Below are 13,411 nucleotides of genomic sequence, written 5' to 3' on the forward strand. Positions count from 1 at the left end.
GCTTTAATGTTTACAATAGTCTCTTAAAGTTCCCACTAACTACCTACCACTATTATTAGGAAGAAACTTAAGATTGCAGAGAACATCAACAGTCAGTGCAGGCTGGTTAGGAAGCTGAACCCAAAAGCAGCTGGGTAGGAATGTGTGGCTTTTCCACGAGAGTTCATGGAACATCATTCTTTCAAAGCATAAAAATTGAGTATAGCATTTATTAAAATGTGGGTAAAATTAGAGTTCCCTTAACCTCTATAAATAAAAAGGACTTATGATAATAATAACTTCAAGGCTAGTCCACTGAAAGTATTCTGAGGAAAAGATAATAAAATAAGTGTTAAAAAGTAGACTTAGAAATTAAAAAAGTGAAGACAATGGTACATGGAGTTTAGAATTAATTTAGAAAATCTGAAAGTACTAACTTGCGTTTATTGATTTTCAATGTTAAAATCTTAATATGCATCAAATTATTGATATATTACTAACATATGTTTTATATATTTCAGCATTCTATCAGTGCCCTTATTTTATTTTAGTTTTTGTACTTGGGCCATACCAGGCTGTACTCAGGGCTAACTCCTGATTCTGCTTTTAGGGATCACTCCTGGCTGGACTTCAGGGACTATATGAGGTGTGGGGAATCAAGCGAGGATCAGCAGCATGTAAGGCAAGAACCTTAACTACCTTACCATTAATGCTCTTTGGAAAAAAAAACACGATCACTTACTTTAATGTTTTGTGCAACATCATATGCATTTTTCTTGATGACTGCATACATATTAGGCATTTTGGTAGTCAATGGTGGCTCTCCTCAGTGGTATGCAGTCTTTCATAATTATAAGGAGTTATTTGTATGAAGTTACTGTCAAACCAGTAAGAGTGCATTTTCAGAATTGTTGGTAACCTGGACATGTTTTTCCCAAATAGCCTTGCCTCCCTCTGTGACAAGGCCCTACTTGCTCATATTCACCTTCATGACTGTACCTTTGGTGAGAGCACCAAGGCAGCATAGAGTGAAGATGAAGGATCTTTTTTACACCAAGTGTTGGCAGGCAAAAGGTAACTTTCAGTTCAAGATGTGTTACAAAGCCTTTTTTGAAATGTAAACCCATTGGCCTAATGGTAAAGGTAAAGGTAAAGGCCCTCCCGTTGACCGTCGATTTGCTCGAGCGGGCCCAGTAACGTCTCCATTGGAGACTTTGTTGTTACTGTGTTTGGCATATCGAATACTCTCGTAGCTTGCAGGGCTCTCCAGAGGGGCGGAGGAATCAAACTCGGGTCGGCCATGTTGGCCACGTGTAAGGCGAACGCCCTACCCGCTGTGCTATCGCTCCAGCCCTTTGGCCTAATGAATTTTTCAAATTTATGTTTCTTGTGAAGCCATCAACAACAAAGTAAACTTTAGTAACCATCCTCATTCATGCTTTCTTCTTTCTCTTTCCTGTCTGAATAATGTTTAATACTTCTGTTTCTCCTTGGAGATGAACTTCCCAATTCCCTGCTATTTATTTGTTGTTCTTTTTGTTTATTCATATGGAAAAGGACTTTATCCCTCTTTCCACCCAGATATACAGGTATGGCTTCTTGTACTGTCTTTCCATCATTCTTTCCTTTGGGAATTCTCCTTTCATGCATCTTAACAGTCTTTTTCATTTGTATTTTTTCAGTACTACACTGTTTATGATAGAGCTTAGCCTTCAGGCCAATCATCATTTTTGCTTTTTTTTAAAGGCTCTTAAACCTCTTGATCTTCTTTCTCTTTTTCTCATGGAAATTCAAATAATATCCATAGTGCTTAAGGTGTTACTCAATACATTCAGTTTGTGGCTTTGTTATGGCTTCAGGACTTTCTGGTAGAGCTGCCCAAGTATCCAAAGTACTGAACTTTTGGCATTTGAAACTCATGAGCAACTAATGTTCTTTTTAAAGTTTATATGTTTTGGATAGTCATTTATTCTTTTCTTTAAATCAAAATACAAAAGAACTTATAAAACTCAAAACATCTTTTAGAAAGAAATAATTGAATATATAAAATAATAAAGATTTTTTTAAAAATCAGGGTAACAAAAATAAACTATATAAAAAACTAAGGTAAGAATTTGATAATATAAGCAATGAGTATCTTTGAGAATAAAAAAAGATCTAAAAAATCTAATTGCTAGAAAAAAGGAATTAGGACAGCTAATGGTGCTGTTCTAAGTATATCAGAAGGTCAAGTTGTAAATCTTCTCTCCTAGATTGTTTCTCTAATGCTCCATCTATCTTCATTGCCCTGGATTATCATACCGTTCCTCTGCATTCTCTGGGCTTACAAGTTTGGAGACAAGAAGAAGGTCATGGGGAATTAGCAGGTCTGGCTACTTAGACAAAAATAAAAAGCATAATTGTTGGGTTTTAAAAATACATAATTTTGTTCTACAGAATTAAAGCAAATCCTTTATCTTTGACTTTATAGAAAATTAAATGCATTCCTAGGTACTCACTAATTTAATCCTATGGAAAAAAATCTTCAGTGATACGTAGAGGAATCTGACCTTCATGAAGAGCTCTAAGGTCCATGTTATGGCCTTCACTGTTGTTCTTGATTTTAGGAAAGTGAATTTACTACATCTCCACAAGACCTTCCTTCGCAGTACTTACTAACATACAAAGATCCTTTCTTATGTTAGTGACATTTCAACTTCTAAAGTCTGTTTTTAGCTTTGTTTGTAAGTTTTAAGCTATGCTGTTTGATTAGTTAAGATATTTTTATTCAAATGGATAAGAATTATAAATAATGAACTAAAGCATCTAATTTTGATAATTAAAATAACTATCAGGCCTTAAGTAAAAATTTACATCTGTAATCAAATATTATACATTTGATACACTTTAATCTTGTTTAAGTGATGATGATATTAAAACTTGAATTCGAAGATTTACTGTAGAAATATAAGCTATGCTTATTTATTGATGGTTTGATGCACTGTTTTCATGTATATACAAAATTTTCTTGGAAAGATAAATATTTTTGTGGTAAAAATAGACACTTTTTGCTGGAGATATAGTTTAAGTTGTAAAACACTTGGCTTGCATGTATGCCTTGCATTCACAGCTCATCAAAACATGAAACATTAAATTTCTGGATGCAAAGAGATAGCTTAATACGAGATAAAATCACATTATTCATTTATGTGAATTTACTAGATAATAAATATCAGCGATTGCTCTTTCATATACCTACTGATCCTCTCTACATCTTTTTAAGTGACCTTTCTAGTTATATACTATCCCCATTCTTTGATGGAGTTATTAATTTGTTTTTTATTTTTATGAGTACTCTATCTTGGATATTAGTTCTTTATCTAATGTATTATTTGAAAATATTTTCTCATGACATGGAGAGTATCTTATTATGTTGCCTTGTGCACAAGACCAGGAGTAACATCTGAGCACCACCAAGTATGTTCCCCCCCACCACAACAAATCTCACATGCTCTGGACATATTCATTTCTAATTTATATTGATATTCATTGTTTCATTCACACAGATAAAATTTAAGGGATTCAATGGCTGGAGCAATAGTATAGTGGTCAGATCACTTACTTTGCATAAGGCTGACAAGTTTTCATTGTCATCACCATATCGTTGCCTCAAATATCCCCAGGAGTGATCTCTGAGCACATAACCAGAAGTTATCTGTGATGACTGCAGGGTGTGGCCCCAAACAAAAAGAAGGTAAGGAAGAAAGAAAAGGAGTGAGGGAGGGTGGGAAGAAGGGAGAAAGGGAGGAAGAAAGGAAGGAAGGGAGGAAGGGAGGGAGGGAGGGAGGGAGGGAGGAAGGGAAGGAGGAAGGAAGGAAGGAAGGAAGGAAGGAAGGAAGGAGTACAAAGCAGGAAGGAGGAAGAAAATGATAAACTTAAAGCAAAAAGTAATGACTTTTAATAAAAAATAGATCCAAAAGATTAATGAAACCAAGACCTGGTTCTCTGAAAAGATAAATAAGATCTACGAACACTACCAAGACTTTCACTGTCACTATTTCTGTCACTGTCCTCCTGTTGTTCATCGATTTGCTCCAGCAGACCCAGTAACATCTCCATTTTTGAGACTTGTTGTTACTGTGTTTTGCATATTGAATACATAACAAGTAGCCAGCCAGGCTTTGCCACCAGGACTCTACTCTTGGTAGCTTACTGGGCTCTCCAAGGGGGGCGGAGGAATAGAACCTGGCTTGACTGGGCTGGCCAAACGCCCTACTGCTGTGCTCCCCTAATAGACTGAATTAGAAATCTAAGGGGAGACTTCACAACAGATACAGTAGAAATGCAAAGGATCATCAGGGAATACTTTGAAAATCTTGATGCGATGGAATGAGAGAATCTAGAAGAAATAGATACATTTTTGAACTCTTCTAACTTCTCCAGGCTAAAACAAGAAAATACAGAATACTCCAACAAGACAATTACTGTAGAGGATATCTACATGCTAACCAAAAGGTTCCCCAAAACAAAAGACCAGGACAAGCTTGGTTCACTAGTGAGTCCTTCCAAACTTTTAAAGAAGACCTACTGCCAATTCTCTTCAGGCTCTTTCAGAAGGTGAAAGAAACAGAACTCCTCCCAGTTTCTATGAGACAAACATAACCCTGATACCCAAAGCAGACAAAGACAGCACAAAAAGGAAAACTACAGATCAAGATCCCTGATGAGATTCAATGCAAAGATCCTCACAACATGCCGGCAGAGTGAAAATAACAACACATCCAGAAGATCACACAACTTGACTGAGTAGGCCCTTTCCTGAGAAATTTGCCTGAGCCTGAAAATCTCCACACTCAGGTCTGGAGATGCAGTGCTGCTTTTCAGTCAGTGCTGGGGGCTGGGTACCACCATGTCCACTCCAGTAGCGCTAGGGGCTCCCAAGGTCACACCTGATGATGAGGAAGCAGTCTGCAACACCAGGCCTCTAACTCAGGGCCACTTCATGCTAGTATCAGGCCTTTTGAATTATCCTCGCCACACCCACCTCTTCCCCACCCCAGGCCCACATTTTTGTGTGTGTGTGATATTTATGTCTCTTATCTGCTTCTGATCTTGGAGATTTGCTAATTTATATGGTCTCTTTATTACATATGTAAATTATATTTATTGTAAATATTTAATCCTTCTTATCTATTTTTTATTTACTCATTAATATAAATACCTATCTAGGCAATCAATCCCCAATTCAATTTTTATAATGATTAATAAAAATACTTCCAAACTTATTTTGGTTCATAAACCAAACAAAGCAAGTAAGTTCACTTTCTTATTCAGCATGTTTATTTCACTCCTTATGGGGTAAAATTAAAGAACTCTTAAAACAAGGGGAGAACATAGAAGAAGATTTAGTGGTAGAATGAAAGAGACTGAAAATCACATCAGTGACCTTGAGGCCAAAGCACATGGCATCATGAATAAAGAAGAGGCAATAGAAAAGAGATTTTTGTAAAGAATGAATAAAATCCAAGCATTTAATGGGCAATGGCCAGAGGAACAATCTCTGCATCATCAGAATTCCGAAAGGAGAGGAGATAAAGGGGAGAACAGGTGCATAAGATCTACTGGCTGGGAACTTCCGCCTGGAAGGGACTCTGCACTTATCTAGGAGATCCAGAAGTGTCAAGCAAAATAAATTCCAATAGAACACATACTATAATTTTAATATTATAATTGTAATAGTGAGAATTAGAGAGAAAGAGAGTCCTTAAAGTGATAAGAAAGAAGCAAAACTCCTAACACAAGGGAAAATTCACATCGGATTTCTCAAATGAAACACTCCAAGTGAGAAGAGACAGGGCTGGAGTCAGAGTTATGCAAGAAAAAGATCTTAACCCTGTCCTATCTCTCTGACCTTGCTAATGTTTTTTGTTTTGTTTTGTTTTGTTTTGCTTTCTTGCTGTGTACCTAAGTTACAATGTTTCATGCAGACAAAAGTAATCACAATATATAAGGCAAACCAAATAATGCCATTAAGAGTAAATTTTTTTTATTATTGATATATGATAAATTTATTATTGTTAGACAATTAAAACTACAAAGAAGAGAGAAACTATTATTTGCAGTAGCGAGATGATCAGATGAGATCACTACATTTAGTCAGTGCCTCATGTTAAATTAGGGATTTAAACAAAATGGACACTTTCAGAGTTTTTCAGTGCAACAAAGTCTAATAGGAGTTTCTTTTTAATATTAATACTTAATGTAGTCATATTTATAAATTTAATAGCAGTAAAATATTCATTTCAATATCCACATTCTCTGTTATGTACTAGTATGCAATGGAAAAATCTAAGAAATGAGATAGTTAAGAAAATTTGAAGGCACAAAAGTTAAATAAAAATTCCATAGTCATGATTCGGAAAAATTAAAATTGTTACATGGTTCTATTTCCCAATTTATTTTACCTTCCAGACTAGCATTCTATTATAAAGCATAGTTTAGTTTTTGTTTTTCACTTTTGTGGTGCCTGGAGTCAAAGTCAGGCCTCACACACGTAAGGCAGGAATTCTACTACCTAGTCACATCCCCTACCCTAAAGCAGTTGAAATTTTAGAGCGTACATTTCAAAGTGTAGAAATTTCAGAGCTTACGTTTCATGAAGTCACATGATTTCAATCCTTAATTTTAATTTACAGTTGTGTTAATTTGTAGAAATCTTCTAAGCCTCATCTCAGATATTGTAAGTATTAAGAGATACAATGATATAGAACATTAAAATCCTAGTATGCTATTTTTAATATAATGCTTTTGTTGTTAAATGTGAGAAAAGTTCTCCTAAAAATGTTACTATAAGGGGTTGGGCTAACGTTCAGAAATATGGTGGAGTTTACCTAAGCAAAGATAAGAAGAAATAAAAGCATGTGGGTGAACAGAAAAGAGTCGGAAAATTATACACCTAAAACAAACATAAGAGTGTAGATGAATATTTGATCAATTAAAAGAACAACCCCCAGATAAGTAGCATCTGGTAATTTCCCCTAGAATAAATTTTATTTTGATTATGAGGATTCTTTCAATATGCATTTAATTGCCTAGAGAAACACATACCAGTATGAAGTCTATCATATTTTTTTTAATCGGGGGCCACACCACACAGTTCTCAAGGCTTACTCTGGCTCTGTACTCAGGAATCACTTCTTGGAGGTATTCGGGGACCATATATGGCATCAGCATTTGAATCAAGGTTGGGTACATGGTATTATTTTAGTCCCCCATGCTCACTATTTTTAAGTTTACATAAGAGTCTGAGGACTGAAATCATTTCGAGAAGCTGTAATCATGAAGCAAAGTAGCACTATCAGGAACATCCTAAAGTATAGAGAGAATGGGTAAATGATAGACCAAACTCTCTCTTATAATTTTCCATTTTTTGGTGCCTTTAAAAATCCAGTAAGAAATTATAAGACAACAAAAATATTTCATAGAGCTCAATCTTATAGAATAGAGAAAGAAAAAAATTATAAAATAGGACACAGAGGACAAAACAAGTAGAAAGAATGGGATGAAAGGAAATTAAATGGAGCTGGTGTCAATGAGTCTGGAAGTGGGAATCAATACTAGAAGTTTTTACAGAATCACAAACAGATGATTTAATGAATATGTCAGAAGACTCTACCAATACATGACTGAATATTTGACTGGAAATCAATGTCACTGAGTTGTTTGCTAGTCATGTTATAAAAGAACTGAAAATAATTTGTCAAAATATTATAATACAATTTAAAAATTATATGTGTATAAAGAATATTAAATATTTCAGTGATATACACATGAGAGATACATTATAATAAATTAATATAAATATTAGAAATTAATATTTCTAATCTTGAAAACAAAGGTGAATGACAAAATTATTTACCAAAGAACAGTATGACAAGAGTAGAGAGAAAGACTGGAGATAAATGTAAGAGTCAGTAAGTTATATCATTTATTTTTATATGACCGTTAGACTCTAGTTTGCTAAACTCTCTGCAATGACTTGAAGTAATTCTCCTCTAAATTTACAGTATTATCAGGTTATATGGAAAAAGTGAACAGTATACAGGTCCACTGTGGATCATCATAATTTCAGACTAGTGACCACTTTCCATGGGAAAAAATAAATCTCTGCAGTAATAGTTGATGCCTGAGAGGAATGACTACAGAGAAAACACTCCTGTACACACACACACAGGAACACACGCAAACACACACACACAAACATACACACACACACACATTATTCCAATGTCTCAGGTTTGGTAACAACAACTTCAAAGAACTTTTTAATGTCATATCATTAGATATGATTTTATAACATTTGACAGCTATGTTGCATTCAGCAATATGATAAAAATAGCAAATTAGTCAGGTCAAATAAGGTTTCTATTCATATGTTTGAAGTTTCTGTATCATTTCTGTGACTATCTTATGCCTTAGAGCTATGTTTTCCATTTGATATGATAAAATATCTTTAATATACTTGCATATATTTCCCATATCTATGGATACTTAATTATCATTTTGGTTTCTAGCACCATACATATAGGTGCTCAAGACTTACTTGCATTTGGCAGGGATGGTGGGTCCCAAGCTGGGAATGAATCCTACTTGGTCATGGTGTATAAATTCAAGGGTCTTGACAATGTAAGAGTGGTTCAACATATGCAAGGCAATCAATGTAATACACCATATAAGGAAAAACAAAAAAATTATATGATTCCTTCAATAGATGCACGGTAAGCACCCATTCATAATAATAACTGTTAATAAAATATGAAAATATTCCCAGGAACCAGGTGAGACAGAAGAAGCTGCACGGACACTGGGCAAATTAATAGGAGGCAATTGCACAGGATTTAAATCCATGGATCTCTTCTAAACCTCACCCACAGGTTACAAAGGTGAAAGTTGTGTTTTTTTTTCAGTAGGTAGCCTCTAACGTGGCCACACTTATACTCCCTCCGTATAACTCATAAGATTCATCTCCAAAGTAACTCCACATAGTTACAAAGGAATGAAAGGAAAATCCTAGATCACTACCCTCAGACTTCACTAGGCACTAAGGGAAGACAGCTCAGGAACCCACCCCAAGGTAGGGAGGAAGATAGGTGTCCTGAAGTCTCAACATGGAATATCCACATACACAATTTCTCTGATAAAGAATTCAGAGATGATATGGTGAGGATGTCCAATGAGCTCACAGTGGAACAGACATCCGATAAAATACAGGAAGATGTGAGGGCAACAGTGGAATGAATAGTCAATAAGATACAGGAGGAAATGAGAGCAGAAATAAGAAAACTACAAACAGAAATGCCATCAGTTAAAAACTCAGTAGATGAAATAAAAAGCTCAATGGTTGCCCTCAACAGTAAAATGACAATAGTCAAAGACAGAATCAGTCAGCTTGAAGATGCAATCCAGTAAGTATACAGGCAACAAAAGAAGATGGAAAAAGACCTTAGAACAGCACAAGGTCAGGTAAGAGATGTAGCACTGCACTTTGCACTGACCTCCCATTGTTCATCGATTTGCTTGAGTGGGCACCAATAACATTTCCATTGTGAGACTTGTTGTTACTGTTTTTGACATATAGAACACACCATGGGGAGCTTTCCAGGCTCTGCCATGCAGGTGGGATGCTCTCTGTAGCTTGCTGAGCTCTCCGAGATGGAGGCAGGAAATGAACCTGGGTCAGCCGCATGCAAAGCAAACGCCCTACCAGCTGTGCTATCACTCCAGCCCCAAGTAAGAAATGAATGGGATGAATTCAAGAGGAACAGCAAAAGAATCATTGGAGTCCCAGAGTAATAAGCAGGCAACTCCAATGAAGTAATAACAGTTCAAGAAATCATCGCTGTAAAGTTCCCAAAGCTGGAAAAGCCAGGAATCCAGATCCAAGAAGCCCAAAGGGTGCCACTTAAAAGAAATCCCAATGAAAAGATCTCAAGACATATCCTAATAAGAACATCAAATATCATAGATAGACACAACACTGAAAGCAGCAAGATCAAAGAAGGAAATTACATACAAATAATCATACCTTAGATTTACAGCAGATTTATCGTATGAAATTCTCCAGGCCTGAGGTCAGTGGTGGGATATAGTTAAAAATTTAATGAAATGAATGCCTCACTAAGAATACTTTACCTAGCCAGATTCTCATTCATATTTGAAGGAATCATACTTAACTTCATGGATGGACTTTCCTTACCATAGGTAAAGCCATTTACCATAAGCCCATAGTGAACTTTATACTCTAATGAAGAACAGGTTTAAGATCAGTCACACGATAAGATTACCCACTCTTACCAGTAGTGCTCAGCTTAGTATTGGAAGTCCTCACCAGAGAAATTAGGCAAGAATAAAACAGGACACCCAGATAGAAAAAGAAGTCAAGCTCTCACAAATAACAAAAATAAACTATACTTAGAAAGCCCTAACGACTCTTAAAAAAAAAAAAACTATACTTAGAAAGCCCTAACAACTCTTAAAAAAAAGTCCTGGAAAAGATAAATTTGTATAGTAAAGTGGCAGATTATGAAATCAGCATGTAAAGTCCACAGCTTTCCATATGCGAATAGAGAAACACAAAGGAGAGATTTTTTTCAAAATAATTTTTACAGTAAAGGCCCTCGCGTTGATCATCGATTTTCTCGAGCGGGCCCAGTAACGTCTCCATTGGAGACTTTGTTGTTACTGTGTCTGGCATATCGAATACTTCACGGGGAGCTTGCCAGGCTCTGCCCTGCGGGCGAGATACTCTCGGTAGCTGGCCGGGCTCTCCGAGAGGGGCGGAGGAATCGAACTCAGGTCGGCCATGTTGGCTGCGTGTAAGGCAAACGCCCTACCGCTGTGCTATCGCTCGTGTCTGAGAAAAATAAGTACCAAATACATAGGAATCAGCTTAAAAAGAGAGGTTAAAGACCTATTCAAAGAAAACGACATGACACAAGACGTTAGTTAGAGAAATAAAAGTATACTTGGAGAAATGGAAGCACACCCCCTGCTCTTGGATGGGGAGCAAAATGACAATAGTCCTCAAAACTTTGTATAGATTCAATATATATGACAATATATATACCACAATATCAAACTGTACTACAAAATGGTAGTAATTAAAACAGTTTGGTACTGGAATAAAAACAGACTCTCAGATCAATGGAATAATATTTAAAATGTAGAGACAGATCCTCAGGTACAAAATCAGTTAATTTTTGAAAAAGGAGTGAAAAGCATAAAATAGAACAAGGAAATCCTCTTCAATAAATGATTTTGGTAAAACTGGTCAGCCATATGCAAAAAAAAAAAAACCAGTAAACTCAGAATCCCTTTGTAACACTTTGCACAAAATTCAGATTCAAATGGATTAAAGACCTCATTATCAAACAATAGTCCATAAGGTACATAGAGGAACTGAAAGTAAATTATGAATAATTTTGTAAGACATGGTGATTTAATATATTTTAAGAAAAATAACTATGTGACAAAAATATTATGCAAAAGCTAAAGAGAAAATAACACTTAAATTTCATCAGTACTGTGAGTCCAGACCAATAGTACAGCGAGTAGGGCATTTGCCTTGACATGGCTGACCTGAGTTTGATCCGTGGCATCCCATATGGTCTCCCCAGCACCACCAAGAGTAATTTCTGAATGCAGAGCCAGAAGTAACCCTGAGCATCACTGGGTGTGACACAAAAAGAAAAAAAATCATCAATACTGCATTATTTCCATAAATTAAGTTGCATAAAATATGTATACTGACTTTTTCTTAAGTTTTCTAAAAACAGTCTTGTTCTCGATATTTCATTCACTCTCAACAGAATGACCATCTCTGAATGCAACAGTTATATATACCTAGGTCGAGAAGTCAACATGATGAATCACCTGGCACCTGAGTTACACAGGAGGAAGAGAGCAGCTTGGAATGCCTTCAAGAGTGTTGAAGAAATAACTAAGAGGACAAAGAACCTCCAGCTCCGAGCACATCTCTTCGATTGCACTGTTTTTCCTGCATTAACATATGCCTCAGAGACCTGGGCCCTCCGAAAACAGGATGAGAACACTATTCAGGTATCTCAAAGAAGAATCAAAAGAGCTATGTTTGGAGTATCATGCTTCACTCAAATGAGAGAATCTGGAGTTCTGATCTCCATCAACGCTCAAGAATCAGGGATGCTGTCTCATTTGCCAAGGCATCAAAAATCAGATGGGCTGGACACATAATGAGGTTTGGAGACGACCTCTGGACTAGAGCCATTACTGACTGGATTCCATGGGACGTCAAAAGATCACGTGGATGCCCACCTACGAGATGATCAGACTTTTTCGTCAAGACCCTGAACGATCAGTTTGAGGCTCTTCATGTTCCTAGAACTGGCAGATGCCATTGGGCTATACTAGCACGCAACAGGGATGAATGGAGACGTTCCTGGCGCCTGCTCGAGCAAATTTATGAGTAACAGGGAATCAAGTGATCAAGTGATCAATAACTTTATTTTCTTAATTTTTATTGGAACCCATACACTTAAAGTGGCAGAATTTATGAGATTTATAAATGTTAGTGATAGACTTTCTTAATTTAATTGAGCAGAATACCTAGTCAAATGAGTGAGCAGTTCAATGTGTTGATCTATGGATGTGGGAATCTCAGACACTGACATGAAGGTGATTACCTGTATGACCCTAGTAGTAATGAAGACCTGCAGTTCCACACTTAGTGGACCTAGGTAGGCATCCAGAATTACACTCAGAGCTTCCTTTGGGACTTCAATTAGTGCTTAGGATCAAAATGTGCAAGAAATGCATCATAACGCCTGTACTTTCTCTCTGCCCCTGATTTCTATTCTTAAACTACATTTCTTGAATCCAGGGAAAGTCCAGGAACACAATGAGGCATATATAAAATAATTGGTACTTCTGTGTTACTTGTAAGTCCTTAAAAGTGCACTTAACTTTTCTTACTTTTGTGGGCCTCATCTGTCAAGTCAAAGTGTTAATAACTGCACTATTTCTCTTATTAACATATCGTGAGGAGCAAATGACTATCAGAGATCGAGGTTTCATTCCAAAAGTGTCACGAACTGATTTTGTCAATACCATTTTTATTAAATGTGGAAATTAGACTGAGTTTACATTTACACTGTGCCCTTTTAAAATGAGTTATTTTTAGAGGAAAATATCTGATCTTATATGTGGATTGTGCATTTTATCTTGAAAGTAAATATTATTGTATTGACCTACTTCTTTCAAATTTCCTTTTGTAATATCTGTTTCACCTGGGACTTTAAAAAGATAAAAGTGTTTCTTTGAAAAATCAAATCCTTGGAGAGGGGTGGATTAGCCCAGGACCCACCCAAACAGAGCCCTGGGAGCCACTTGCTCCCATGCTGCAAAATTGCTGCCGTTT

General features: G+C 36.3%; 1 pseudogene; it reads right to left on the minus strand.

Annotated features, from left to right (window-relative positions):
* Window positions 1-789: 789 nt before the first annotated feature.
* Window positions 790-1,899, minus strand: LOC130028142 (ribosome biogenesis protein NSA2 homolog; annotated as a pseudogene).
* Between the last annotated feature and the right edge of the window lie 11,512 nt (window positions 1,900-13,411).

Source organism: Sorex fumeus, unplaced genomic scaffold, assembly GCF_029834395.1.
Source record: "Sorex fumeus unplaced genomic scaffold, SorFum_2.1 ptg000039l, whole genome shotgun sequence".
Taxonomy (NCBI): domain Eukaryota; kingdom Metazoa; phylum Chordata; class Mammalia; order Eulipotyphla; family Soricidae; genus Sorex; species Sorex fumeus.